The 27,652-nt window shown below is 40.2% G+C and overlaps 1 protein-coding gene across 2 annotated transcripts in view; it reads left to right on the forward strand.

Annotated features, from left to right (window-relative positions):
- Positions 1 to 11,547: 11,547 nt before the first annotated feature.
- Positions 11,548 to 27,652, forward strand: part of tspan9a (tetraspanin 9a) — a 166,987-nt gene continuing 150,882 nt past the window's right edge. For both annotated transcript variants that reach the window (XM_044356987.1, XM_044356986.1), the window contains exon 1: positions 11,548 to 12,063. The gene's annotated coding sequence lies outside the window, so the exon portion shown is untranslated. The remainder of the gene's footprint in view (positions 12,064 to 27,652) is intronic.

The following is a 27,652-nucleotide window of genomic DNA, read 5'->3' on the forward strand; positions in this document are numbered from 1 at the left end:
TTTCTCTATCATGCATGCACGGCCCACAGATTTGATTCAGGCAAATGTGATCACAGTGTCTCACACTGGGTGTCCAGTTCTGCTCCAAAATCAATATACAGTTTACCCTTACAGGAGCAGAAAATGTGCTGACAAAGGTTTGGCAAATGGAGTTAATTGTTAATGTAATATAGTGTAATCAGCCGATCACTAAATGTTGACATAACTGACGATAGCGAGCAAACGAGTCTTGGATGATGATGATTAGCGCATGTGATCATGCAGGTAATCACAACCATTTACTCTACTAGTAAGGTTTGTATCGAGCATTTGTCAATATTTAGAATCTAGACTGTTGGAGATTATAAATTGATGACACTTTTAATTGCACTCGTAAGTTAACTTTTTGAGATAAATTAAAATAATGTTTTGAGTCAGAGATGTTACAGCGTGTAATAAACACAGAACAGTGTTTTTCATGTTTAACATGAGCACAAAAGTTGAAATTCAGGACATTAATTACTAAATTTCCACTTTTTTTAAAGATGATTTATTACCTTACATTTACATTTTCTGCAGAAAATGATTGAGTACCAGGATAAATCATACATTAACGGTCTATGCACTGTTATCATTATATTGTACATTATATGACGACTGAATTAATATCCACCTCAAACAATGTTTAGTGCGGCCCAGTGCTGCTCATTTTGGACAAGAACACACGTAAGAAGCAATTCTCCCAACAACATAGCTGACAAGTCAAGTTTTTTTAAACACAGACACTTTGGTTGTAACATTACTTCAAGTTACTCTAAAAGAAATAACTAAAGAGCAATGTATTATTAATGCATGCACCCCAACTGACACTTTGCCACAGAAGCATAACTGAAACCTTCACAAACTGAGTTGTCAGTGCTTCTTGTTTCTTTCCCAGACACATTGTTCACACCTTTGCAAGCCGAGCCAATTTTCTGTCATTTCTAATTTTGCTTAAAGCTTTTACTGCCAGCCTGAACTGAGCCTGACCCTGCCCAAATAAGTTAAATTATTTACTTTCTCAACTCTCTTTACTCCATATTCTCCAGATTCAATGTTTATGCAGAGTAAAGCTGTAGAGGTACAATAAGTGCCATCAGGGTGGGTCACAAGTCCCATGACAGAAGCAAAAGCTCCAGACACTATTTTCCCTGGAGAATCTCCTAAGCAACAGACAAAAATAATGGAAAGACATGTTATTGCCACAAGTTACTGTAGTTGTAGTAAAACCGCATAGATTTTTTTAAAATGTATTTGCTCATTTGCTTGGAAAACATGGCGTCAGGGATTTCACTGTTGCCTGAAATATTAATTAAACTTCAAAAGAGACATCATCCGCCCTTGCCAGTGATTTGTGAGTGCAGTGTATTTGCATTTGGGGTTGTGTATATTTTAGCCTTCGGATTCTGCTGCCAGACAAGGACACTTTCCTCATAAGAGAAATCAGCCTGTGGACTCTGCTCCCAGCCCATTACCAAACTGCCAGTTTGTTATGGCAGGGAGTTGGACTGTTTTGAGAGGGGGTGCGAGGAGCTGATTGAATTGGCCAATATTGAGGTCCACCTCACCTCCACCTGCTGATGGTATACTTTGATGTTCTTACTAAAAGTGTTTTCATCCTGCTCCAGCTCCTTTCTCTGATTGTTTAGACATGCACCTCACATAGTCTACTTGCACTACTTGTGCAAAAATCTGCTAATGTCAAGGTCAACTCCACAGCAACACATTAGTGTCAAAATTGTTTGTTTTTAATTGGGTTCACATTCATTAAATGACTTGCACTTTGGTAAAGAATACAGATGAAGCTACGCCAGTTCATGTCTCAAAGGTCTAAAAATGTAGGATTGATCTAAACTCCAACCTTGTTTGTGACTGCACATTTTGCGTTTTAATAAAGGATATTATGTGTTTTCATTCTGTTTGCTCTGATGGAGACTGCAAAGGCCTTCATAGATGACATGTCAGTGGCTTCAAGCTGACTTTAACATCAGAATGAACACAGACTGTCAGAAATGTTTAATGACAAGAGTGCCTCTTCTGAAGAACATGTTACCTGTTTGTTCATCCGTGTCATCTGGGCAAGGCTGGAACGCAACTGTGATCCCTCTGAAACTTGTAGTTTCTAATGAAACCAGCAAGAGAAATGCTCTTGTCCTTTCAAACCCGCAGTACTACATCTTGACCCCATGATGTAAAGCTATATATATATATACACATTATTTTTTTTACTACGGTTCAGCTCCTGTCATTAAACCTAATGAGATTTTCAGTTGAGCATCCCACATTTCTAATGTATTATATTAAATCGATACCTCTTTAGGTCATATCACAGTATTGCTGGGCACCATATAATATATTTCTACCATTATAATGCTATTAAGAGTCTGTCTGTGCTATAATATGATCAGCTGAAAAGTTCCAACTCACTGGGGGTTTTAAAGTGTAAAAAAGTGGAAGAGATGGCTACAGTAACTCTGTCCCATGGCAGAAGTTTAGAGCATGATTTGTTGTAACCTGCACATCTGTGCCTTTTATCATCACATTTCTAACAATAAGACTACTGAGCCAGACAAATATTTCAAATCAAATACTGTTCTTTACATAATTCTTTCCTAAAAGTCTCTGGACAGCACTCTTTTTTTCCACTGTGGAGCTTTATGGCTAATGGCCTCAAAGAAATTGGCTATGTGAGACCTTAATCTAAACCACCGAGGCCCTCAGACGAAGTCTGACAACTTATTATCTAGCCTTGCCATCTGTATCAAAGACCAGGAGAATGTACACTGCCATCCTCAGGCTGAAGCAACAGACTCATTACGGGTTACATATACACTACTGTATGTTTACAGAGGGTGATTAGTGGAGCATGGCTGCCAAGGTACACCCATGTGTTCCAGATGGTTATGTTTCTGATGCTCCTTATCATGCACGCTCAGACACTCGTCACAGGGGCCCAGAGACACCCAGGCAGCACTTTGATGATGTCAGCCACAAGGGACCCTCGTTAATGCTCCATAGAAGTTGTTTATAGTATCTGCATTATCCTTCAATTTGAAGCACAAAGAGATGGCGCTTTGGTGATTATGTCAGTAAATAATTATGTGAGCAATTATTAGAGCTAAACTTCTGCCTGTGAGCTTAATTTGATGGAGTTATAATTATGATTAGCTCAGTTTTAGTGTCTGTTAAGAAAATCTGGTCAGTCTTGAAATGCAGATGTGCCCTTTTGGTTTGTTCATTTTTTGGGGGGTCTGCAGCGTATTTTTATTTTTATAACTACTCTGTGAGATTTTTTTTCTCATTACCCTTATTATAGCAATAGGCAGATGTTGCCTTGAATGCAGTGTACTGTATGATGTGTTTAAACTCTCCTGTCATTCTCATTTCTCCCTGTGGTTAGATTAGCCTGTTTGCAGACATATTAGAAAGAAGACAGACTTGAGATGATCGTGTGAGTCATGAGAAAGCAGTAAATGAACAGTGGAGTGTAAACTACAACAATCTGTCACGACTCCTAATTAGCCCCACAGTGGGAAAGGCAGGTTCACCCTTCAAGCTGACCTCACGTCATAATTGTTATAACACATGAACACATATGCAGTGTATTTCTTCTTCTTGTGTGTGTTCATACAACTTCCCCACCACTCTTTCTTCTCCCCCTAGCTTCTCTTTCTTAACAACCTAATTACTGCTCCACTGGAATAACCACAGAGTCCCAGTTCCCATAGAAACTATAATGTGCAAGCTTTCACGCCATAAAAAGTCTCGCTGGTCACCCACCCACCTCATTTTATGGAGAATGCAAGCTTTCACGGCACAGTGACAGGGATTGGGTTTTACATGGAATTCCTGGTGTGTTCTTCAGAAAATACATGAAAATGTTTTTACAGTACAGGAGGCTTAAAAAGTAGAACCAGGGAGCTTCCTCTGTACATGGGAGTCATAAGTTTCAGCTGACTGAACCTTGCAGGCCTTTAGATTTAGTCTCTTTTGGGAAAGTGGGTTTGCAGAAGTTCAATCATTTGAGCGCTCTTTTGTTGATTTGTTGCATTTGATTGTCTGTGATCTATCAGACAATTGATCAGCCCAGTTAATATCCTCAGGGAGGCCACATCCTGAGGATGAGTCACCTTGCCAAGTCTTGTTGTCTGTGCCTATGACATAAGAAACAGTTTTATTAGTATTGATGTGGATGACGTAAAGTAATCACATCAAACTCATTTAGCTTTTCAATGCATCTTCACAAGGTCTCCATACTGACAGCACAACCTCTGGTCTAATTGCACAAAGATGGTAGAGTGGATGTTTGTTTATTTGAGGGCTGGATCTTGGTGGAGTGTAATGTGTTTATTTGTTTTCAATCAACCTGTGTTTATACCACTGCAGCAACATGTGGCAGAAAAGCTGTAAGTCATAAAATGTCCTCTGTTAATTACTGTTTCTTTGATGGCACTAACTTGCGGAGCAAACTAAAAATTTGGCTTGAGTCATCTCACATCATGCAGTAATAGAGCAAGGGCTCAAACTACATGAAATGTTAAAACCCAGTATAATGTTACTGTATATACCATCTTCAAGTTCCAAAATGCTAAAAAATATATATATATACTTGAAGCTTTTGGGACTGCATCTAGATCTTACAAACTTTCATTTGCTACAAATAACATTGTAAGACCTTATTTCCAGCGAAATTACTTTTGATGATCACTCCAGGGGAGCAGGAAACTGGCTCAATATATACGTAGCTTGCACCACTGGCACATTCTTACACTTAATTCACAGGGCTATTGTTGAGAAATTGATATCTTGAGATTCCTTTCCCTCTGTTTAATCTCACTCACAGTTGGTCAGTTTCGTTCTGCTGTGTTTCAGTGTGCCAATAACCCATGAAACAGACGCTGCTGTGTGTTCACCTCAGTAATAAGCAGAACAAATAGCCATGGCTATTCTGTGCCCCTGTCAGAAGGTCAGAAAATTGCAAAACAAGCACTCACAGAGGTTTCAACTCTGTTAGAGCAGTATACAGAGTGGTGTCTTACCAGTCTATGACAGCCTACAGAGGATCATAGTTTAACAAACTCAGCTTGATTGTTTACTTGCAGGTGTTTAACGGTGGCTTGTGGTTCCCGGGGAGCTTCTCTCAAGGGAAAAGCCTGTTATCCCTAATCAAAGTCTGCCGCCAACCACACATTTCAGTCGGCTTCAAATCAATTTTGCATGCTACTGTCAAGGTAGATTTCAAGTAGTTTAAAGGCTTTAAAGTGGGGGTGATCAGTAAGGTAAGCAGGTAAATTGTTTTTGTTCTGCTGCATTCCTAAAACTGCATTGCAGGATTTTTGTCTGCTGGAGGACAGAAAGTAGACTTAAAACAAACTCACAAAAAAATGGATATACTCTTATATTCATGTTATCAGTTTTTTCAACATTTACACATGCACAACCCTGTCTAAGAGAATTTACATTTACTATATATAGTGTTAATTTGCATTTTTTCAATTATGTTTTTGATGAACACTAATAGATGCCTAGATAATGTTCAGTGGCATTGTTTTTTCCAGACAAGTAAGTGCTATATAGTTTTACCATTCACATATCTTAGGTAGGTGATCTGGGAGGATGGTGGGTGTAAAAAGCACCAGAGTTAGACACCGGAAGTAAACATCTCCTTTTTAATCAAGTCACTGTAGAGTTATTCAGTATTTAGCCAAGACCATAATTGTTCCATACTTAGGCAGTGTTTTGTGGGTGTAAGCATAACCATGAAAAAGTTTTAGAAGAATCGTGCTTTTGTTGCTACGAGTGAATATTGTAGGAAATGCAAATGGAACACATTGTCAGTGAAGGTTTCACAGATACGTTTGGTATGAACATTTCCTCATTAAGTTGATAAAAATGTAATTGAGTTGGCAGTCACTTACAGAATGCAAAAAACAATGAGCTGAATTCAACTGAAAGCATTGCAAAGTATTGGGTTGACTCTCAGTGGGATCAGTAGTACAGTGCAAGTAAATATTTCACATTACAGGAAGTCTTACAGTAGAGTCTTCATAATAGAAATGTTGTTCAATTGAGCTGTTTTGCTCAAGTGGAAAGCTGCAAGAAGAAAATACTAATTAAACACATATTTGCACATTAACATGCGTGCTGAAACAGAACACCTTTTTTTCCCTTCTGCTGCAGATATCACATTTTTTACATTCAGGCTGTCAGCTAAGTTGGCATCCTGATGCAGGATCAGAGCAGGTGGCTGGTGCATTGATGAAAACCAAAGAGCCAATGGAACAAGTCGATGGCAGAGAGAGACCAGGAGCAGCTGCAGCAAATCTTTTTTGCTTAATCATGCGGCTGGTGAAGAATTTATCAGCAGTTTGCCACATCGGGATCCAAGGCCTTGACCTCTCAGCTGGTCTTTGTGGCTGCCCATTACTGCTGACACTCATTGTGACTGGTGTCACATTTTTAGAGGGGTGTCTTCAGGAGGTTTGGGGAAAACTGTTCTTGTTACACTCACTGATTTACTGTTAATCTGTCAGCTGCTGAATGTCAGCAGCCTGTATTAAAAACATTGGTTTGGTGAATGCCAATTACGCAGGTTTCTAAGCCCAAAGACGTATAAAGAGCCACAATTTTCACTTACCTCAGGGTTCATTTGTGACGAAGATGAATGATGTGTATTACTGTAATAGCTTTTAAAGTAGCTTCCCACAGCGGCAGTGTCAATGAGCATATACAGCCCTGTTCACAAACTGCTGGATGTTAAAACCAGGGAAATGCAGCATGTAATGTAATATGAGCAAAGCTATTTAGGATATTATATGAGCTGTCATGGAGAGGTCCCCGTTGAGATTTTTAGCCATAAAACCAAAGCCCTTTTCCACCCTGCAATCAACAGTTAGTGTGAAGGTTTAACTACTGAGGAAAGCCCTGGGTCTTTGGTCCCCAGGACACTCCCAGAGAGGGGAACACTTTGACATATGGACACAGTGGAAGCCAAGCATTTGCAGGAAAAAAACAAGAAAGAAAAACCCATCCCTCCTATTTTTATGAATTGACATTTTGCATTTCTCTGTGTGAGATCGGCATAGCTAGTTGAGAAAGTGATGTATCTGGTACTATTTGTTCGCAAGTTCATTTCTTAGACAATGGCACTGCTGGGATGCTCATTACCTCATACTGTGTTGGAGACCTAAATTTGTCCTGAGCCCAGCTGTGATTCTGTGTCCATCTACTATTGGTCACTGCGGGGAATCTTCAGCACTGAAGGAGCTGATTGACTATTGACTCATTGATTTGCACGCCACCCTGCAGTGACCAATGAGGGTTGACAGTTCTTTTCTCTCAACTCTGCGAGGTGCATGTTACTGTCACTGATGTGAGATGCTGTTGCATATACAGACATGTTGTTTGAAGGGCATTGGTTGAGACAGCTGAGGTGTATGGCAGCACAAGAGGCCTGTGAATAATTTATAACAGGGGCTCACTATGTCTTTGATCCTTTGCCAGTCGCACAATGCATACGTATCAAATAACTGCCATGAGGTAATAGTATGGTTTTATTTTAGTGTGGGGTAATGTCATATAATACTTAAATGTTTAGTCTTTGTAAATACACTGAATAAATGTTGATACTGCATATCATGTTATACTTCCTTATTTGAAAAGAACAAATATTCAATTATTCAGTATTGTAATTATAAATCATATATTGGTATGCACAATGAGTAATATCTGAAGATGTGGATCTTTGTTTAGCTGTTTTATTTTCCTTCCTGGCATGATCCCTGATGGTGAAAACAGTATTATGTGAATCGTCTCTCCATCATAAAAATGAATCCAACAATTGTTTGGGTGTCCTTCACTTTATGTAGTTCTTACTGCTCTCTAGAATGAAGAAGCATTTGTTTAAACGAGCAAGGGTATCAGTTCTCCACTGCTTGTCTTGAGGCATACACACAACATTAATCTACTACATAACCTTCACAGCTATAATTTACTCAAATCAAATGCTTTTCAGCCTATTAGAAAAAAAGCCTGGTGTCCTTTAAACAGAAGCAAGACAAATAGCCAAGCATTAAGAAGCTAGTAAAGCCTGAGTGAGGACTCAAGGGCCTGATTTCAATTTGCTCAAGGTCTCCACTCCTGTCTGTGCTCTGACAAATCTGGTAAGAACACCTTTCACCTGTGCAAGACACCGGTCCATGCTGAGGGCCCAACAGCTACAACAACAAACACACTATGATTGGACAAAGACTGAATCTAAATTAATGAGCTATACCTAATTGGGTCTGATTAAGTGAATAAGTGATAAAGTGAATTTGTGGAGTTTATGGTAGATTAACTGTGGTCTGTAAGTGACAAACATATTAGTGATGTAGGAGACAAGATGAAGACAAAGGACTGAATGTGGAGAGGTATGACAAAAACACATCTCACACATGTAAGACATGTAAGCATATGGACATTTATGTGCCTATATAACAAATGTAAACCAATTTGAAGACTATTTTCCATTTCAGTCCTCCATTTGTTAATCTAAATATACATTATACTTGAATTTTCAGAACTAGTACACTGTGAAGCTCAGTAGTCACACATAACAAGCCTTTAACACTGACCAGATTTAGCCATGATGAAAATCAAAGAACAGAAAATGACAACAATGACTCCAGGTTAGGGGCTGCTTCAACTGATGCCACACAAACTAGTACTGCTTGCAGCCAAGCTACTGCAAGATGTGAGGAAAATGTGTTCTCTAGTTGACATCTGTTGAGTATAACATCTGTCACTTATACTGATGTGATGATGATGATATGCTCCATAATCGTAACAACTGCTGTCCCTGCTGTTCAAAGAGTCTCCTCATCAGTCTAATACCCCAAACCCAGGAACGTGTTTGGAACCTGGCCATTGAGACAAAAATAGCTTATATTTCATAGGTTATAATGCTAGATTACACATTTGGAAACTATGAATTACTTGATAATTTCAGTGAAAGGTAACTTATGACACCAGACACTCAAATTATGCCTAAAGAGAAAACTCCACTCATAAGGTGAGCAGAGCAGACCACACGTCAGGTTGCTCACAAGTCTGAATCACTTTTTTTTTTTTCATTATGCTGTACAGTGTGTGTTCATCTTTGTTCTGAGTGAGAGTGAACTGCTCGATAAGCTTCGCTGATTATCATGGGCGTGCAGGTACTGTAATTAGTGCAGGTCTGGCCCTCTTCCAGGTGCATCCCATGCTGGCTATTAAGTCATTAACCCAGCATGTCCCACCTGGGCTGATCTCCTCATATTATGTCCCCTGCTGTGATGCAAATTAGTGGTCACATCAAGCTGTACAGTTTAGGAAGTGTTTTGTTTGTCTTTTGAACAGTCATCTGAGATACACTGCAGTTATCCTTCATATAGTCTTTCCCCCCCATCATAGGAAATGACAGGGGAATGCATGATGCATACCTCTGTGAATTGAAATTCCTGAGTCAAAAGGATGCCTGACCAAACCCTGGCTGGGAATGTTTTTACACGGCAATGATTCTCAATTCATGAGATGTCAACTGATGAAATCTCATGCCAGCAGGAGAAAAATAATCACATAATGGGTAAAAATATATTAAAGTAAGAGCTTTTGTATTTGAAGGGCTCTATGCCAAGTGTTAATTTGAAGAACCTGCAAACATAGAGGCATAAATCTTATTTTGTTTGGTGTTTAAAAACACTGACAAGGGATGCAGTTGTTTTACTGTAATCCATAAACATTTATTAGAATCAATCAATCAATCAACAAGTTATGTTTATGGGAATATCTGGTATTAAAAGAAACTATTCAACAGTTAAAAGAACAGTTTGACGTCTTTGGGAAATAAGCTTGTGTCTAGAGACCACTCTCATACCTGCACTAATTTTTGGCTGGGAGCAGTTGCCAGGCTAACATGCTCCCAGCCAAGAAATAGTCCAGGACATAAAACCCTGTAAAACAGCAAATTGCCGTTATACGCTTTGGTTTTTGTATGGATTAAATAGACAAGATATAACATGGTAATTAGTGAGTTTCAGGGTTGCTGGTACTAGCCAGGCTAGTAGTTTCCCGCTGTTTCCAGTTTTTGTGCTAAGCCAAGCTAACCGGCAATTGGCTTTAGCTTCATATTTAGCAGACACATATGACAGTGATATTAATTTCTTCATCTAAATCTCTGCCAGAAAGCAAATAAGCATATTTCCCTCAATGTCAAACTATTGCTTTAACATTACATTATTGTTAGTATTGTCAGTGGCCAGCAAAGAGAAGATGCTTAAATGCTGTGTCATTACATGAAATTTAAACACATAAGGTCTGGTTTCATTGCTCACATGATGCCATCCATCAGGGGACCACCATGTGCAGTTTAATGATTATGTCTTTTAAATTCGTCGCAGTAACACATGGTAAATAGTGTAATCATGACAGCAGGGGAATCCACACAGACACTCACGATGAGTGATGAGTTCAAGTTTTCCCACCATGTCTGTAGACTGAATTGTAGGCCTTCTCCTGGTGTTACTGATAGAAACCTAACATGAGATGATTACATTTATGTAGGTTATGTGAAGGTCAAAGTGGTAGCGGACAGAAGAAACTATGTATAAACTGAGAGTAACTGTTCCTGTTTCAGCTCTGCTGATGATTAGAATGACAACTGAGGGACTGTAGTGGCACAACTGTGAGACGAGAGGCAGTAACATACATCAACATGCATGCAGACATTCCCCTTCATGCTCAGTATGTAGTTGTGTAGACATGAGAGAAGGCGAACTGGATTTCAATAAATAGAAGCATGAAATAGTGTGAAATAGTTGTCAGATTTGTTGCATCTCATTCTCTTATTTCTCTTTGGACCAAGTTAAATTCTGTTTGTATTAATTTAAAAAAAAAAAGAAGAAGAAAAAAATAATTGGGGCTTGGCAGTAAATATTTTCCATGTTTTGCCATTTACTGTTCTGTACTTTTACAAAAAATTAATTTGCTTGAGCAGTGTATTTATGCATCTTTCTTTATCCCTGTTGCAATACTCTCCCAATGGAACAGTTTGTGCGAACACGTTTGCTTTCATGCTGCCTTAAAATTGCCTTTTCATACTCTTTTTCTCACTTTAATCTGTTAATTACACACATGGCAGAGGGAACGCCTGATGGCTCAGTACACACACCGTGCATGTGTGTGATTTGGCTGCATGAACACGGTACAGTCTTGCCATGACAGAGTTTCCTGGCTGCTGCTCTACTTATTCATAAAGTAATTAAAACAGAAATCAGGCTCAAGGAGAGAAAAATCCCAAACACTGCTTAAATCCATCACTGAATGATGGATTTTGAGTGAACCACGCTCATCATCTCTAAACTTAATCCCGCAAACAAACATTGACAGCTACACACTAAATTAAAATGGGAGAAAAAAAGATTTATAGATGCACTGAAAGTCACAGCGTCCTTCTATATATTTTTTTTTTATTAATTAACAGTGACTTTACATATCGCTCATGATATTTGCATTACTGCGGGTCTCTCTGGTCAACTGTCAAAACTTTTTACAGCTGCCAAATTAAATAGTTCAAGCTCTGAGCCCCAATCTTAATAAATCAAGTTTTTATGGGCTCCCCAGCCTCTCTTATTCTCATATGAAGGTCCGGGGCTCTGACACGCCTGTAGGAGTCAGTAAGAGCCCCTTTCGTCTTCCTCAAACTTCATTTCCTCCTTGTCCAACCAGAAAACTCAGTTCCCAATTCATCATCAAGCAGAGACATATAGCGGGCACCGAAAGTTGTCAGGAGGAGAAGACCCATCTGTTCTGGAAGGGGCGCAATCCCAGATACTTTTTAGCCGGACAGAAGCGGAATAAAATAGTACTGAATAGGCCCGACAGGAAAGTTTGAGCTGAAGCTGCTGTACTGAAGTTGCGTGGCAGTAGTTTCTCTCTTCCAGGCTTTGATCCCACTTCTGTGTCTTCTGACAGGTTGCAGCTACAGTGTGAGCAGTAAAGTAAAGTTAAGAGGAGGACGGTCACCAGGTAAGAGATTGTTCTTTTAGCTCGTTTGTTGACAGAAGTGTTTGTTTCTGGGTCACATCCAGCGCAGTCGTAGTTCAGTGAGCCGTCCAACTTTACTGTATGTTGTGTCCCAACGATAACATGTTTTTGTGCGCTTTTTTACTGCCTTCAAACAGTCCCAGCAGGAGGATTTTGACATCGACATGATTAGATGTAATAAAGTGAAACAACCACAACGTAATGTCTCTATAATGAGCAGGCGAAATAGTGTGGTAGCCAGTTTGTAGTAGGTAATCTTATGGTATTTTAACTACAGTGGGAATATTTATATTACTGCACTTTAAGTTGTAATAGTGTGTCTGACGAGCTGAATCTTGAATGGTAAGAGCTCTTAATATCGTTTATGAACTCCTGTTGGGACTGTATCCCATTAATATTATTTTATGACCATAGGCCACTTACTATATTTTTGTCACATGCCAAGAAGCTGTGAATATAAGTCATGTACAGTCATAAAATGTAGGTCTCATACAAAAAAAACCAACCCTTTACCTTTTACCTGTAAAAATTAAGTTACTGTGCTCCTGTTAAAACATTTGGCATTCTGAGCTATAACCTTTGCCATGAGTTAGGCTACGTGATGAATTGATTACATAAGTGTAAAGGAATGTCAAGAATTAAAGCATAAATTCTTTCAGAGGCAACAGCTGAATGAGATGCTGCCGTGATCCATGTGAGCAACACGCCTCATTCAACAATGGACTCATCACTGGAGTTCCTCGCTGATTGTCACTTCTTTTCAGAATTGTACAGTGTGCATGCATATGCATATGTGTGTGTGTGTGTGTGGAACACAAACACTCTGATGAGCCTTATCACTGCGATTTTGTTTGTTTATGACTTAATGTCACCTACGGTTGGCTGGAAATGTGAATTTAAACTGATCAGTGAGGAGTGAAGTATTTTCCATCCACAGGCCACAGTGCTGCCAGCCACTTTTGTTTCAAGTCCTGATTTTAATTTTCTCTGAGTTGGCCCCAGTGTTTAAGAGCTCCCGTAAAGCACAGTGGTAACTGAAAGTGAGACGTGAATGACTTTTTGTGGCGCATCTCATTCATTGATGAAGTAACCAGATGTTGTCCCTTCAGCAGTTTCCTTGTTTGCCTCTGTATAGCTGGTTTACCACTATGGGTTATTATTTGTTTGTGAAAGAAAAATTCCGGGATGCAAATCCAGGCCTGCTGGTATTGATGTTACTATTGTGAAGCTAAAAGCTTATATCAAGGTTTTGAAAAGTATCTTTGGCTCATTTCATCAATCATATGTGTTTATGTGTAAGCTTCTATCTTCAGGGAAAAACACACTTCATCCTTCAATTTATCACATGCTTTGGTTAAGATTGAGTATTTCACACACCCACAGGGGAAGCACTGAATTCACAGTGGACACATTGTGAAAGAAATATACCCCTTAGACCCAACACAGAAGTCAAGTGGGGCCATATCAAAACATCGGCTTCTATTTACTTCGCGTGCATGGCCATGGTGGTCTTGCACTATCTGACCCCACATTCCTGCCCCTCTCATGGCATGGGGTCAGTGCCCCCCATGACCCACTGTTGAGAAGAAATATGTCTATTTTCTGCTTAATTTCACTCTTGTGGTTAATTATTTTCACCACCTTTGGAAGGTGATCTTCATCTATGGCTGCACTATCACCATAGATTTACTATTTAATTGCAGACTCTAGCCCAGAATTTTAAAGATTGCATTCATTTATCAGTCGTGTCTTGCCATACCCACCAGCAAGCTAGACTCAAAAGGAGAACAAAATGAGTGGTTTGTGCCCTCAGCTGCTTCTCATTGTGTTTAGCTCCTCAGTGAGGCCTCGGTTTACATAATGAAACCAACAAACAGTCACTGACATCAGAGGTTGCTATCAGCAGTTAAGTTTCTCTATGACTATTTTGAATCACTAACAATCATAACCTTTGTCATTAGGTTTTTCCTCTGGGACTCACTGGCTGATTCTCTGCAGTGGTAAACAAAAGCAGCAATGTGAGCCTCCAACTGTGTTTACTTCCTCAGCTTTCTGTGTCCCACACAGTCACCACAGAGCTCGGCTCTCTGTTCTGTCCCTTCATGAAAGTTCCTATTCTCTGGGACGAGGGGGGCAGGACCATCCGTGCTGGGCAGATTTCATTCCACTAGGCCTCACAATGGATGAGCTGTGCTGCTATATCAACATTTATTTCTCTCGTCTCCCCCCTTTTTTTGTCACTTTAATCACATCCCTCTGGGCCAATCAGCAACAGGAAGAGCGAGGTTGTGCATTGCTGTCTTTGTCTGTGTGAGATATCGCTGGCTCTGTGCTGCTGACCAGTGGGTGCCATGACTCACTTTGACTTTGCATCCTGTGTCAGAGAAGTCTGTGCTATATACACCTTATTTCAGGCTTCCAGGCGAGCCTACCCATTTTTATATGTGCCCTACTCAAGCTGTGCATTCATGAGATGCAGATCAGATATCTAGCTCCCAGCCATATGTACACTGCAAGCAGCACATTCTGTGCCTATATTTTGACCCCCGCTATGTGAGTGGCAGGCGGTTGTTTACAGTCAAGTCTATTTCCGAGCTGGGATCCTGCGTGGGCTGAAGGTGCAGCACATTTCTTTTACCAAAACACAATTCATGCCGGAATCTGTGTGACCAGCGGGAGGGGATACATGTCATGTTTCATATTAATTGTCTGTGGGAGGCTTTTGTTTCCCCGTTATTTACAGCTTGGACCATTTAAATTGTTTTGTTCATGTGCATCACTGCCAAAATATCTCACCATGGAGGATTTTATCGTAACACTTAGTCAAGACAAATTGAACAACAGAAGTGCAGTGGGACATCATTCTGTACCTTGTGAAGCTGGTGAATCTCACCACCATAAACTCAATGAATGGCATGTTAGAGTACATGCCATACATGTCATCTTTGCAGTAAATGAGCACGTGGAAGTTGTGCTCTGTGCTCTGCAGACAGCAGTGCACTGAGTGGGATTTGTAACATCAGACTTGTTGACTTTAGCCGGGAGGGCTTCCTCTCCTGACAGCCTGTGTAGCTATAGCTGGTGTTTGTCACCTTTGTCTGTGTTGGCAGGCCAATTTTTTTTCATCTAATCTCTAAGGCAGGAGCTGCCATGGTGGAGGCATAAAGAGCTTCACATGCAATGTAGTTTTTGATGATCTACTGTAACATGCAAACTCTTCATGCTACTGAACTAATGGGCAACTTTTTCTTTTATGTTGGGGAAAACGTCATTTTAATTCAGTGCAGATTAATTCTCATGATGAACATTTTTAAAATATTATAACTTAAATTATATAGATTACATAAGACACAAAACGGTATCTTATATTGATATAGATTAACTGAAATAATGTAGCATTTTCACCTTCTTATTCCCTTTTATGATGAAATGTGAACTTGCCTTTGTGGCGAGTTTTTCCGGCCTGTCGCATCAGATGATGTTGCACTGGGTCGTTTGTGTTTTCAGTTTTAAAAAAAGTGGCGGGGGGCCGCACACTTCTTCTCACTACCAACTTATTTATGCAAATGTTGAGCAACAGTGGAACTCAAGCTGCAGATTTTCAGATCCCAGATCTCCTCCAATTTTTTGCTTTTCTGTCATTTTGTATTATTAAGATTCTTTTAGATTTTGTAGAATCAAACAATTTTCTGAAGTTCACAAAGCATGAGAAGAAAACCAGCACCTGGTTGTATTTGACATGTTTTCTCATCAGATCACATAAATTCCTGTTGGTATGGTTCATGTCTATATGCCATGATTCAATTTCAGTTATAACCAGTGTCATAGTCTGGCAGTTATAGCTATGGCACAGTTTTCTTTTGAAAGGATTGTGTTACGTCACTGTGACCATATATGTTTGATGTGTGCTTTATGGGATGGTATTGACTATAATGTGGAATACAATAAAACACTAATAAGTCACATTGTACTAACACATTTGCCACTAACACACTTTAAAGTGGAAACAATTTCTGTTTTTGGACCATAAATATACACTGTATTTTACTCTTTTGACATAAGAAATACTTTTAATGTGTATGATTGTAGCCGGACCAGCAGTGGGTTGATATTATCCTGCTCCAGACCATTTTGTCCATTTTGTGTGAGAGATGGCTCCAGTGACTATAAACAGGACTTTGATCATAGAATATCCGAGGAGTACATGTAATGTCTCAGCTTTCAGCATTTAACTTTATAGCTGCATTGTATAAAATGTGACAGTTTATTCAGTGCAAATGATATCATGTTCTGGGAAAAGGGACAAAGTGCATGAGACTCAAATGTTGCAATACATGACTTTTAGATCATATTAAATTGCACTCCATTGTTACTGACCGTTTCTCTGGAATCTGTCCTTCATCACACACATGTTCTTTTTCACATAAGAGGGAACAAACATACATCAGACATATATCAAACATATTGCTACGGACACACAGCAGGGACCCAAATGCAAGACATGGAGAGGGATGTGTGGTAAGTGGAGTTTTTATTGTAGGGGAGGATCGGGATGAGAGGCTGATGGCAGGGAAAAGGGATCCAGCGACAGCAGTGGTGAATGAAGATAATGGAGGAGTGTGGCTGGTGTGAGTGGGAGGGAATGAGGGGCAGCACTGCAGGCAGGGATGGAGGCTTGGAAGTTGCTGACAGGCAGGCGGACAAGCAGAAGGATAGGCAGGCGAGTAATTGTCTTGGGACACGAAAGAATTTAGCATGTGAGAGAAGAGGAAACTGAATCACTAGGAATATAAAATGAGTTGGCCTTGAATCATAGCTACCACCGTGGTTGAAACAACAATCTGGCTAAGAGTAGGTGAGGAGCCGGGGTAGATACACTGTAAGCTGATGAAGCGATGAGAGGCAGTTGAGCAGACTGGGAGAGGTGATGAACTGATTGTAGACAGGTTTGCAGGATGAGCAGAGCCGGGAGCCGGGAGAATGAGGAAGGGGAACCACGCCCATGCCAACACACACACACACACAAAAACAACAAAACATAAACACAGAGAGACAGACAGGGGAGCACTGGGAACACAGGGAAGGGAATCTTCTGGTACCGTAACACATACAGTATATATTATAGTTGACCTACTGTTTGCCCATCTTCTTGTTTAACAGATTGAGGAAACAATGAGTTTGCAGCCTTTAAAGTTAAACCTGCCAAACCCTAAATTGTCTGCTAGAAGGCATAAGATAATATTGTTCACAATAGACTTTACGATATAATGTAGTCCAATACACACCACAAACTGACAATAAAGTTGAGTAAACATTTTGACAACATTTCACACAAAATTAGTTTTATTGCAAAACTTTTGTATGGTCATAGTACAGTTTTACATCAGACTCCCAGTTTGTGTGAGTCAGTGTACGCCAGCTCATGGCACTGGCTCATTGGGATTTTTTTTTTTTTCTTTTTCTTGTTTGTGTGTCATTTGTGAGCAGAATCAGTGGCACAAGAGTTAGGAAAGGATTGTTTTGGGAGGATTACAAATTAGGTGTGACAGTGGTTGGCATCAATTGTGGCCTTTCAAATCAGCTCCTATAATCCTAATGCTCTCCTGTATACACACTCCTGTAACTGTGAATACTGTGTATGACACCCCAAGTGTGCCATTAATGGTGAATGTGGTCCCTTTTTGTATTAAATGGATGGTTCTGAGAATATTGAAAACAATGCAGTGCATTAGCTTCTGTCACAATCTGTTGCATGCAGAACACGTGCATGCTGTTGTTGCTATATACAGTGAAGAGGAAAGATATCTTGAGGATCTTTTCATGGAGCTGTGTGAACTGCTATGTGAGCTATCATGTTTGTGTTGTATCCATTGGTTCCCCTGCATGTCAGTGGTGTTGCTGCTCCTGTATTCTGATGATTGGCAAAGTGGCTTTTTTGCATTGTGTTGTGTAGAGTAGTGTGGCACTTTGGTGGGCACAAAATCATAGACGTCTGTGTACTGTACATACTTTTCTGTCTTTCTAAAGTCTTTTGATGTTTGTGTGTACCTATATACCTAACATTTAAAAGAAAAAAAACTACTGCATCCCTCAAATTAAATGCTGCAGATGAAAGAGCTACCTGCACCGCCACCCACAGATAGCCAAAAAGAATTTATCAAACTAGTAATTCTTGACATCAAAATTACTGCCACACCTCTCTCTGTACCTCCCCTCACACTTTGGTGCAGTAACTTTCATTGTGAGTCACCAAAATGTGAAATGTGCAAAGGCGGGAAAACAACATGTTCCTGCCTGATGCAAATATCACTTTTGCCAGTATAAAGCTATACCATGTACCATCTAGCCTGCGGAAGTTATATTAATCCTAACCATGTTAATTAAATTGTTTATTTAATTAATTAATGATCCCATTAACACAACAGACACAACCAGTTAGGTGTAAACTTGGTGGCTACCAATGTACTCAGTATCAACTACCAGAATTCTTGATCAGATTCTCATCTTGCCTTTGTTGTTATCCAAGGTTAGGCCTCAAACATCTTTGGATGCCACTTAAAGAAACACTGAATAGTTACAACCCAAATGTTCTCTGAGATAAAACAAGAGAGAAGAGAAAAAAAAATCAATGGCACAGTTCCCACATTTCCTATTCTGCCACCTTTGTTGGCACAACTTCGGGGGCGCCCCCTCCTGTCCTGTCTTGTCTTGTCTCCTAAATGCTTGTTGGTACAATAAAAAAGATCCTGAAAGATTAATTGTACACAAGGGAGCCTCATTGGCAAGGCAGGGCCAGCTCTCCTACTGCCTCATGCCAATGCTCTAATCAAAAGCACCTTTGTGAGTCACTACAGAGCCCGGTGCTTCTTGGATTGAGACCTTGCCATGGCAATTGAACCCCTTAAACCTGATCCTCTCTGCTCTAGGTTCTTTTATGCCACTTCACTGGTGACATGCTGTTTTGAAACTCGGCTCTTCCTTTCATCATCGTTCAATTATAAGTTAGGGAAGAGGTCAGCAATAAGTGATACATCCACTTGTTACTAAACATGTCTGGAACAAATTTCTACAGCTTGTTTGCGGGAATATTTCCCCTTTTTTGTCCCACATGTGATGAATGTGGAGAGGTTGATGGATTGGACTGGCTCCAATAATCTTTCATTCATCAAGCTGTTGTAGAAAATAGTGCGGAATCCTAAATTAAAATGACTCTAAAACATGATTGATTAATGAAACGTTTTCAAACTGCCAGAATGAGTGGATCCCTGAATTAAAAGCATAATCTCTTGGAGGCACTAATCATTTATATTGACCCTAAATTAGACACATTTGGTTTATTAAAATGAAGAAACTACATTTTCCAGTAATGCTATTATGCTCCATGCATCCACAAACTTTAAGTAGTTAACTTAATTATGCTCTTGATACAAAATCCACAACAACCATTTAATATTATACAAGTATTGGAACACATTTATCCAGTAAATACCTGGTCTACATTCAACTTTGTGGTAAAACTTGTCATTACTCCTCTATATTAACCTGCCAACACACTGAACACTGAGGAAAACATTTCTCTGTGCTGCCAAATGCTCTGTTTTAATGCTACATTTAAAGATCCCAGATGGACATAAAATATATTGGATATAGTTCTATTTCAATAACCACAGCATTTAGAGCCACACAGCATTGAAGGCTGCGTTTACTCTGGCCATTCTATACCATCAGTGAAATATAGGCTTCCGTCTCATGGGTCATTTGCTTTTCACTTTCGCTCTGATTTGTACTCATGCCATGTGATGGGAAGCTGAACATGTATTGAAATCATACATGCATCTGCACCTTTTTGACGGTTGACTGGCCCTGACAAGTTAGTGGAGTGGTGCAATCATCCATTCGTCAAGGCTGTTCAAACGTGACCTTAAACATGAGTTTTAAAGTGTGTTTTTAGTTGATGTGTGCCTGTTTATCTCTGACTTGCTCAGCCTAAAATAGATGTCCTTATATGACCTCTAAAAATAGATCATCATGTGTCTTCAGGGTTCTGTGTAGTAAGTTTTGTAACAGACATGCCTCAAATATCTTATTCACAACAAGAGACATCCTTCTTTTTCGTGTCATAGAGTTTTTTTGTGTTTATGTATATGCATTTGATAAGGAGAGACAAACAGAGTTCAAGTATGATTCCCAGAACAACAAAGAGTGAAAGTGAAAGAATCTGAGAGTTCGATGAGTGACATCTGTTTATGTACCTAGTGGGAGGCTGCAAGCATATCCTCTAGCAAAGTTATTCCCAAGCCCCTGACCTCAGAGACAGGAGACATGGTTTGATAACTGTGACGCTCCAAAGAGTAGGTGACAGTTCATTTAACCTGTTATTATGGTTGATAGGTGTGACATTTTCATCTTGTCGTTAAAGGTGACACGTTTTGGCATTCTCTGATCATGGAATGAATACATTTCTTCCAAGGTCAACTTCAGTTTATGTTTATCTATGACCTGTTATTCATCATAGTCACAATGCTCTCCCAATTTCCTGCTCTGTTATTTGTATTTATACAAAAGCAACTCCAAGCATTTCATGTTTATACAAGAAGAGCGAAGTATATTTTTTTATTATCCACTAACTGCATAATAGGCTAAATAGGCAGTTTGGTTATTTTGGAGGTCCTGGCCTTCAAACTGTTCAGAAAAAAAATTAGTGAAAACACTAGAATGTCCTTCAGCCCTACAGCTTAATAAGTGTATCAACTGATTTTGATTCATCTGTAAACATCCTGGTATGAGTGAATATAACCTGAACAGGCATATTTGAAATGTACTTGAAAAGGTTTGATCCCAGTTAGAGAAAGAAACTAGTGGAGATTGAAGGCATTCTTAATTCAAAGCCTTTTGGATACACCTCAGCGGACATTGCAGACCTAGACCCCATAATCCCCAACTGTTTCCTTATGGGGCAGCAGGACACGTCTCTACCTCAAGTGATCTACCCTGACTCTGCAGTGGCGCCACAGCCAGTTTCTAGAAGACCACTTTTGGAGGCACTTTATCAAACATTACTTACCGAGTCTCCAGGCCAGACAGAAATGGAGAACCAAAGCTACAGACATACAAGTTGGGGACACAGTGCTCATCACACTGTCAGCTGCCATGGTCCCTTTGGCCTGTTGGAAAGGTGACCCAGGTCTTCCGATGTTGTGAAAACAGGGTTTGGTCAGCAGATGTGCAGGTCAAGAACAACTTATATGAGACCTGCTACCAAACTCATATGGCTGCCTGCCCTACCAGATTAAACACATTTGGCATTATGGTGTCATAGCCTTTTATGATGTTCAAATGCCCAGTGTGAATTTGGGGGCGGCTGTAAAAAAGGCCAATCAACAAGAAGGTGGCACCGTTTTACATCCTATAGTTCTGATTGGTTGTTATGGATTTTCATTTTGTTCTACCAGTCATGTACAACTGAGGTGAAACTAGATAGCGCAGCTCTAATTTCTGTTGAGAGAGTGTTAGCAAATGGTAGGCACCCACCTTGCGCAGGCAGAAGTAATATTAGACAGCTTGGTTTTGGGACTTCAGTTGCCTGATTTTGTTGGTGTGTTGGCTGTCATGTTCGTACAACAAAGTAAGTGATGAAAGTCTTTCTGTTTAATTGCCAAGAAGATGCTGTACAATTTTAATTGCTTTGAATCATAGAGTTTTTGTTACGGTTTCAGTACAGTTACAGTGGACCACATTAGAATTTTTTTTCAGTTTATTGCCATGATTGCACTTAACTACCGTAACGCTTGGCGAATGATGAAACAGAGTTGTATGACGTGTGGATGTTACTAATTAATGCTTGGTGTGTAGGAATTAGTGAAGTTTAATATCATACTATGTTAAATCTACAGTTAGAGCTCATAATTATTATATATCACAATTCCTCGTCATGCTGCGCATGGTAGTAATGATAGATCATTTGCATTGTTATATATTTGGAGTAGTTTGGTTAAACTAGTCCTTGCACTAGGCTAATTTTCATCACTTTGGCTGAAAGGTTTAATAAGGTTTAATAAGTTTATTTTGTGATAATAATTTCCTCCATATCATGTGCATAGGCATATTATTATTCACTATTGTTTCATACTCTGTGTATTTCATTTACATTTGTTGTCAGAACCACACATATACCCACCTTTCCTTGCACATCTTCAAATGTGGCAACAATGAAGGAGCAGTTCGAGTGGAAATGAGCAAGTCTGTGATTTAACCCCTCTACTAAGAAACTGACTGCCAGTTCGGACACCCTGTAGTGATTCAGCCCCATGTATCAGCATGGATAGTATCTTTGAGCTATATTTCATTGATCCTTCAAGCTGGATTTGTGGATTACTACAGCAATGTCATAACAAGAGAAAACAAGCCTTACAGTTCAGGAGTGTTGGCAGACCTGTCTCCCTGCACATTTAGCTGATTATGACCTCACTGGACCAGAGTCTCTGAGGTGGTCATCACAACCAAGTCATCCTGACCAAGATGAAGATGATAAGGATTCTGCCGGTGCAGCAGGTTCATCCAGATCAACTTCACCAGTAAGCCAAGCCTCTAATCATGGGTGCATGGTAAATGAGCAGTCAAGACTCTGGCATTAGGGTCAGTCAGGCCCCTCATATGCTCAGCATACTGAGAGAGGAGAATGCAGAGCTTAGGAGGGTGTTACAGCAACATAGGTTGGAATTGGAAGGCTCCTCCAGGATCTTCACACAGGTGGCTTGAACAGCAGCAGAAGGGATTTGACAGTACCTACTTTACATAGAGACATTTCCCAGACTGGAGCTTACCAAAGAGACAGACATACACAATCCCCAGTTCATGCCTACGGGCGGAACATATCTGACCAATTAGAGAGGCGTGGTGATCCCTATACATCCTTCCATCGCTTGGCATCCAGAGTCAGCTTACCAGACTGATCCCACTCTCCACCCAAAGACCGTTCAACCCAGTGAGGGCTCATAGTGTCACTATGCTATTGCCCAGACAGGCCATGCCCCCTCAATTCATTCCCACAGGACTTATAGGGGACCAACTACCACTATTCCTCATCTGACCTCTTCAGTTCCAGGAGTGTTTGCTCAGCCAAGGATCGCATTGGAGAACCTCCTGCCTGAAGATACAACCAAGGTAAGGTAAAAGGAGAGATAGTTACAAAGACAGCCAACAAGAGGGAAGAGTGCTTCTGTCTTTTTTTGGCACAGAGAGACCGCTGTAACTTAAAGTGCCAGCTCTGGAGACACTGCCTCAACCAAGTAACAGCAGAAAGGAGAAATAACAGACATATTACCCGTATTGTGACAACAATAATCACTTCTTGAACCACTGTGCTAACTTTAAGCAGCTGAGCTGAGAACAAAGGGATACCAACAACAACAACAACAAACCAACAACAAATGCTGGCATTGTGGTAGGGGGCACCAAGCAGCCAAGTGTACACTGAAAGCTCTCTGCAAGATGTGCAACCAGAAGCGTCTGCTTGTGCTTCACAAAGTTAATGAAAGGTCAGGGAAAGCTACAGACAAGGCCCAAGCTGAGAATACCAGTCTTGTGAGCACAGCAAGTGAGGTACTGTATGTTGACAGCCCCACTGATAGTAGAAAGGTACTTCTGAAAGTTAGTAAAATTCTATTGAGGAGTGGCGACAGGTCCCTTGAAGCCTATGCTGTGCTAGACGACGGATCAGAGTGGACCATCTTCCTTCATACAGCAGCTCAGCAATTAGACCTCAGCGGAGACCCAGATGAGTTTACTTTATCCACAATAAGGGAGGATTTGCAGATCCTTCAAGTGGCCACTGTTTCCTTTTCTGTATCTTCTGCCGCAGACCCCAAGAAAGTGTTCATTGTTCAACATTCGTTTACTGCCAAGCCTTTGAGACTAGCAGAACACACTCCTCCAGTCAAGATGTTGCAGTGTAACTACAAGCATCTGGCTGGTCTACCCCTGCAGCAATTAACCAAGGTGCATCCAGTGCTCCTGATAGGATCCGACTGTCATCATTTAATCACCCTCATTGAACCTGTACAACTCGGGCCCCCAGGAAGACCAGCAGTCGTAAGAACACGTTTAGGATGGACTCTTCAGGGGCCAGCTGAGGGGCTCAAGCACACTCTCTCTCCACATCAGTGCCTCTTCACATCAGCCTCCTCCTCCACCAAACTTTATGCTCAAGTGGAAAAGCTCTGGCAAATGGATGGGCTTCTTTATCGGAGTGAAAATCTTGTCACCAGATTCCAACAAGACCAGGCAGCCATCAACCTGCTTAAGGAAAAGACAGTGAGGGTCAACACATCACTGCTCAGGATAAAGGACATGCCACAGCTAAGAGCACTGCCAGAGGCAGCTTTACCACAACTGAGGGGTATTGAAAAGAGACTTGAGAAAAACCCTGAGCTTGTGCTACTTACCAGGCAGAGGTTGCAAAACTGGAGCAGGCTGGTTACACACTCAAGTTAGACCCAGACCAAGTAGAGAAATCAGATAAGGCCTGGTACATTCCACATCACCTAGTGACTCACAATGGGAAAACCGGGTTGTGTTCAGCTGCTTGTTTCAGTACCAAGGACGCAACCTAAATGAGCTCCTGCTACCAGGTACAATATTGGGGCCCTCTCTACTTGCTGTTCTCCTCTGCTTCAGGGAGCATGCTACCACCTTCAGTAGTGATATTTGGGGCATGTTCCATCAGGTGTGCTTGCTTCAAGAGGATAAGTCGCTGCTAAGATTCTTGTGGTGGAACATGAACCTTCCCATTGGGACCATGTGCAGCCCGTGCTGCACAGAATTTGCCCTGCATAAACATGTGTTCGACCATAGCCAGCCGCAGAAAAGATGTGAGGGATTGCATTGAGAAGTCACTCTATATAGACAACTGTCTACATAGTCTACCTTCAGAAGAAGCTACAAATACCTTGTTGACAGGTTTCGTACCCTCTTGGCAGCAGGGCTTTGACCTATGGGAGTGTGCTTCCAATCTCTTATCAGTCATCAACTAACTAGTCAACTCATCAACTAATTTATCAACTGAAAAAATGTCCACAGGTAATAAAAAAATTAAACTTTGTAAAAAAAAAAAAAATAATAATATGGCAGCCTCCATCAACTTCCCACTGCTTTTGAAAATGATTTTTACATCAGTTGCTTCAAAAGTTTGTTCCTGAGTTTGAATGAAAGTAAACACAGGAACTAACTGCCTGTAGCAGCATTATGGCTAACTGAATCCAGGGCAGTTTGCTGGCTAACCAAACCACCCACATATTGATCCACGCACACCAGTTTGTTTACGTGTTTGAAGCTGACTTTCACTGCAGTTAGACTGTAAGGAAACTAAAAAAAACAAATACAATGACGAGCTATTATGAGGATCATCCTGTGTCATTTCACTTTGAATGGCTAAACGAAGAATGGAAGCACAAAGGCAACAGACAGTCAGGAAAGTCAATGTACAGTAACTGTTACCTCAGAGGAACTGCTATTTTCCTTCAGTCACTGCTCTCCTGAAGAGAGAAGAGGAAAACTTTTTCTGCAGAGTGGGACCTGTTGCTGCCAGATTGAGAAAATCAAGAAGTGTGCATGGATGAGAGTATTACCAGCTGTGTAACTACTACAGATGGATTTACAGCGTTGATCAACATTGTCGTCCGGGAGATTGTTTCACTTCCACAGAATCAACTGGATGAGAAGAGCGAGTCCAGCTGGATCAAATGTTCAGCTCCAAAAAGTAAGAAAAATGTGATTACAATACATAACTAGGAGGAATTACAGTATGTAAGTCTTTATCGTCCAGTGGTAGTCTATGAAAAGTGTGTATCTTGTCATTTTCAAGCAATCAAACTATTTATATCGCACTTTTCAAACAAATAAAATGCAATTCAAAGTGCTTTACAAGCGATAAACAAAATGTGGGATGTTAAAAATTGATTTAGGGAGTAATGCACACCAAAAAGCAATTAAAAAAGCAAAAAGGTTCATATCCATATTTTCAGCTCCTCTCAGATCCTCTTGAAGGCTAATCACTACTTCTATTTTATCCTGATTGAGCAATTCTGTGACATCCAAGCCTTTATATCTAAAATTCCATTAAAAAGTGAGTCAATTGGCCTGATGTCACCTGGAGACACAGCCACATAGAGCTGAGTGTCATCAGCATTGCTGTAGAAAGTGATGCTGTGCCTCCTGATGCCCACTGCCCAGGGGCAGCATGTACAAATTAAAAAATAACAGTCCTAAAATTAATCTTTGTGGTACCCCACAGGTAACCTCATATTGTTTGGAGGAGAGGTAATCTATGGATACCAAAAAATTTCTTATGCAAAGATAAACCATAAACCAGTTAAAACCAATGCCAGACAGGCCAACATGCTCAGTTACTCTATCTGAAAGAATCTGGTGGTCACAGTATCAAAGCCAGCACTCAGGTCAAGTAGCACCAGAACTGAAGGCTTGTCGCTGTCATGATTTGTTGTGATATCATTCACTACTTTTAGCAGGGCTGTCTCTGTGCTGTGATGTGTCATAAAACCTGATTGAAACATTTCTATTTCAGTGGTTGAGTTTAAAAAGGTGCTTATATGATTAAAAACTAGTTTCTCTAAAATTTTGCTCCAAAAAAGTAGATTTGAAATTGGTCTAATATTGCTGGATGTTAAAATATCCAGGTTCCCTTTCTCTAAAAGAGGTTTTACTAAAGCAGTTTTAAAATCAGTGGGGAAGACACCAAGCTGTAGGGAGTGGTTTACTATGACAAGGATGTCTTCAGATACAGAATTAAAAATAGTTTTAAAAAGGGAGGTAGGAATTGGGTCAAGGGAACACGTGGAGGGCCTCAGTTCTGTTACTGTCTTCTGGAGAGTTTCAGTATCAACCAGGTCAAAAGGTTCCAACTTGACATCACTCTGTACACAGGATATAGGTAAAATACATTGTGCTTGTTCTGCTGATCTAATGTTGATTATTTTCTCCCTGAAGTAGCCAGCAAACTCTTCACATTTAGAACCTAGAAGCTGGATACTGTAGTTAAATGTGGGATTTACCAGAGAATCTATTGTACTAAAAAGAAGTCTGGGATTGTGAATGTTGGTGTTGATCAGGTTTGATAAATATGCTTGCCATGATATTTGAATTGCCTTGTTGTCATTGTTAAGTTTTTCATTGAGTATATTGTGATGTATCACTAATTTTGTTTTTTGCCATCTGCGCTCTATGGGACAACCTTTTTTGTAATTATTTCCCTGGTTTTAATTGGAGCGACTGCATCAAGCACTGTTTTCATTTTATGGCTAAAATCATTAACTCTTCAGAGGATGATGGTAAGATGTTATTTTTGTAGGTTGCAATATGTGATGTGAGGGTTGTAGCTACTTCAGGGGTAATGCAGTGTTTTTTGACAATACATTTTGTGGTACTTTGCAGAGGATAATAAAAACTGTTAAAAATCATGCAGTGGTGGTCAGACAGAGTCAGATCAGTGACAGAAGATATAATGATGTTAAGACCATATGATATAATTAAATCCAAGGTGTGTCCATGTTTGTGA

The sequence above is a fragment of the Thunnus albacares genome, chromosome 7, assembly GCF_914725855.1.
Source record: "Thunnus albacares chromosome 7, fThuAlb1.1, whole genome shotgun sequence".
NCBI lineage: Eukaryota > Metazoa > Chordata > Actinopteri > Scombriformes > Scombridae > Thunnus > Thunnus albacares.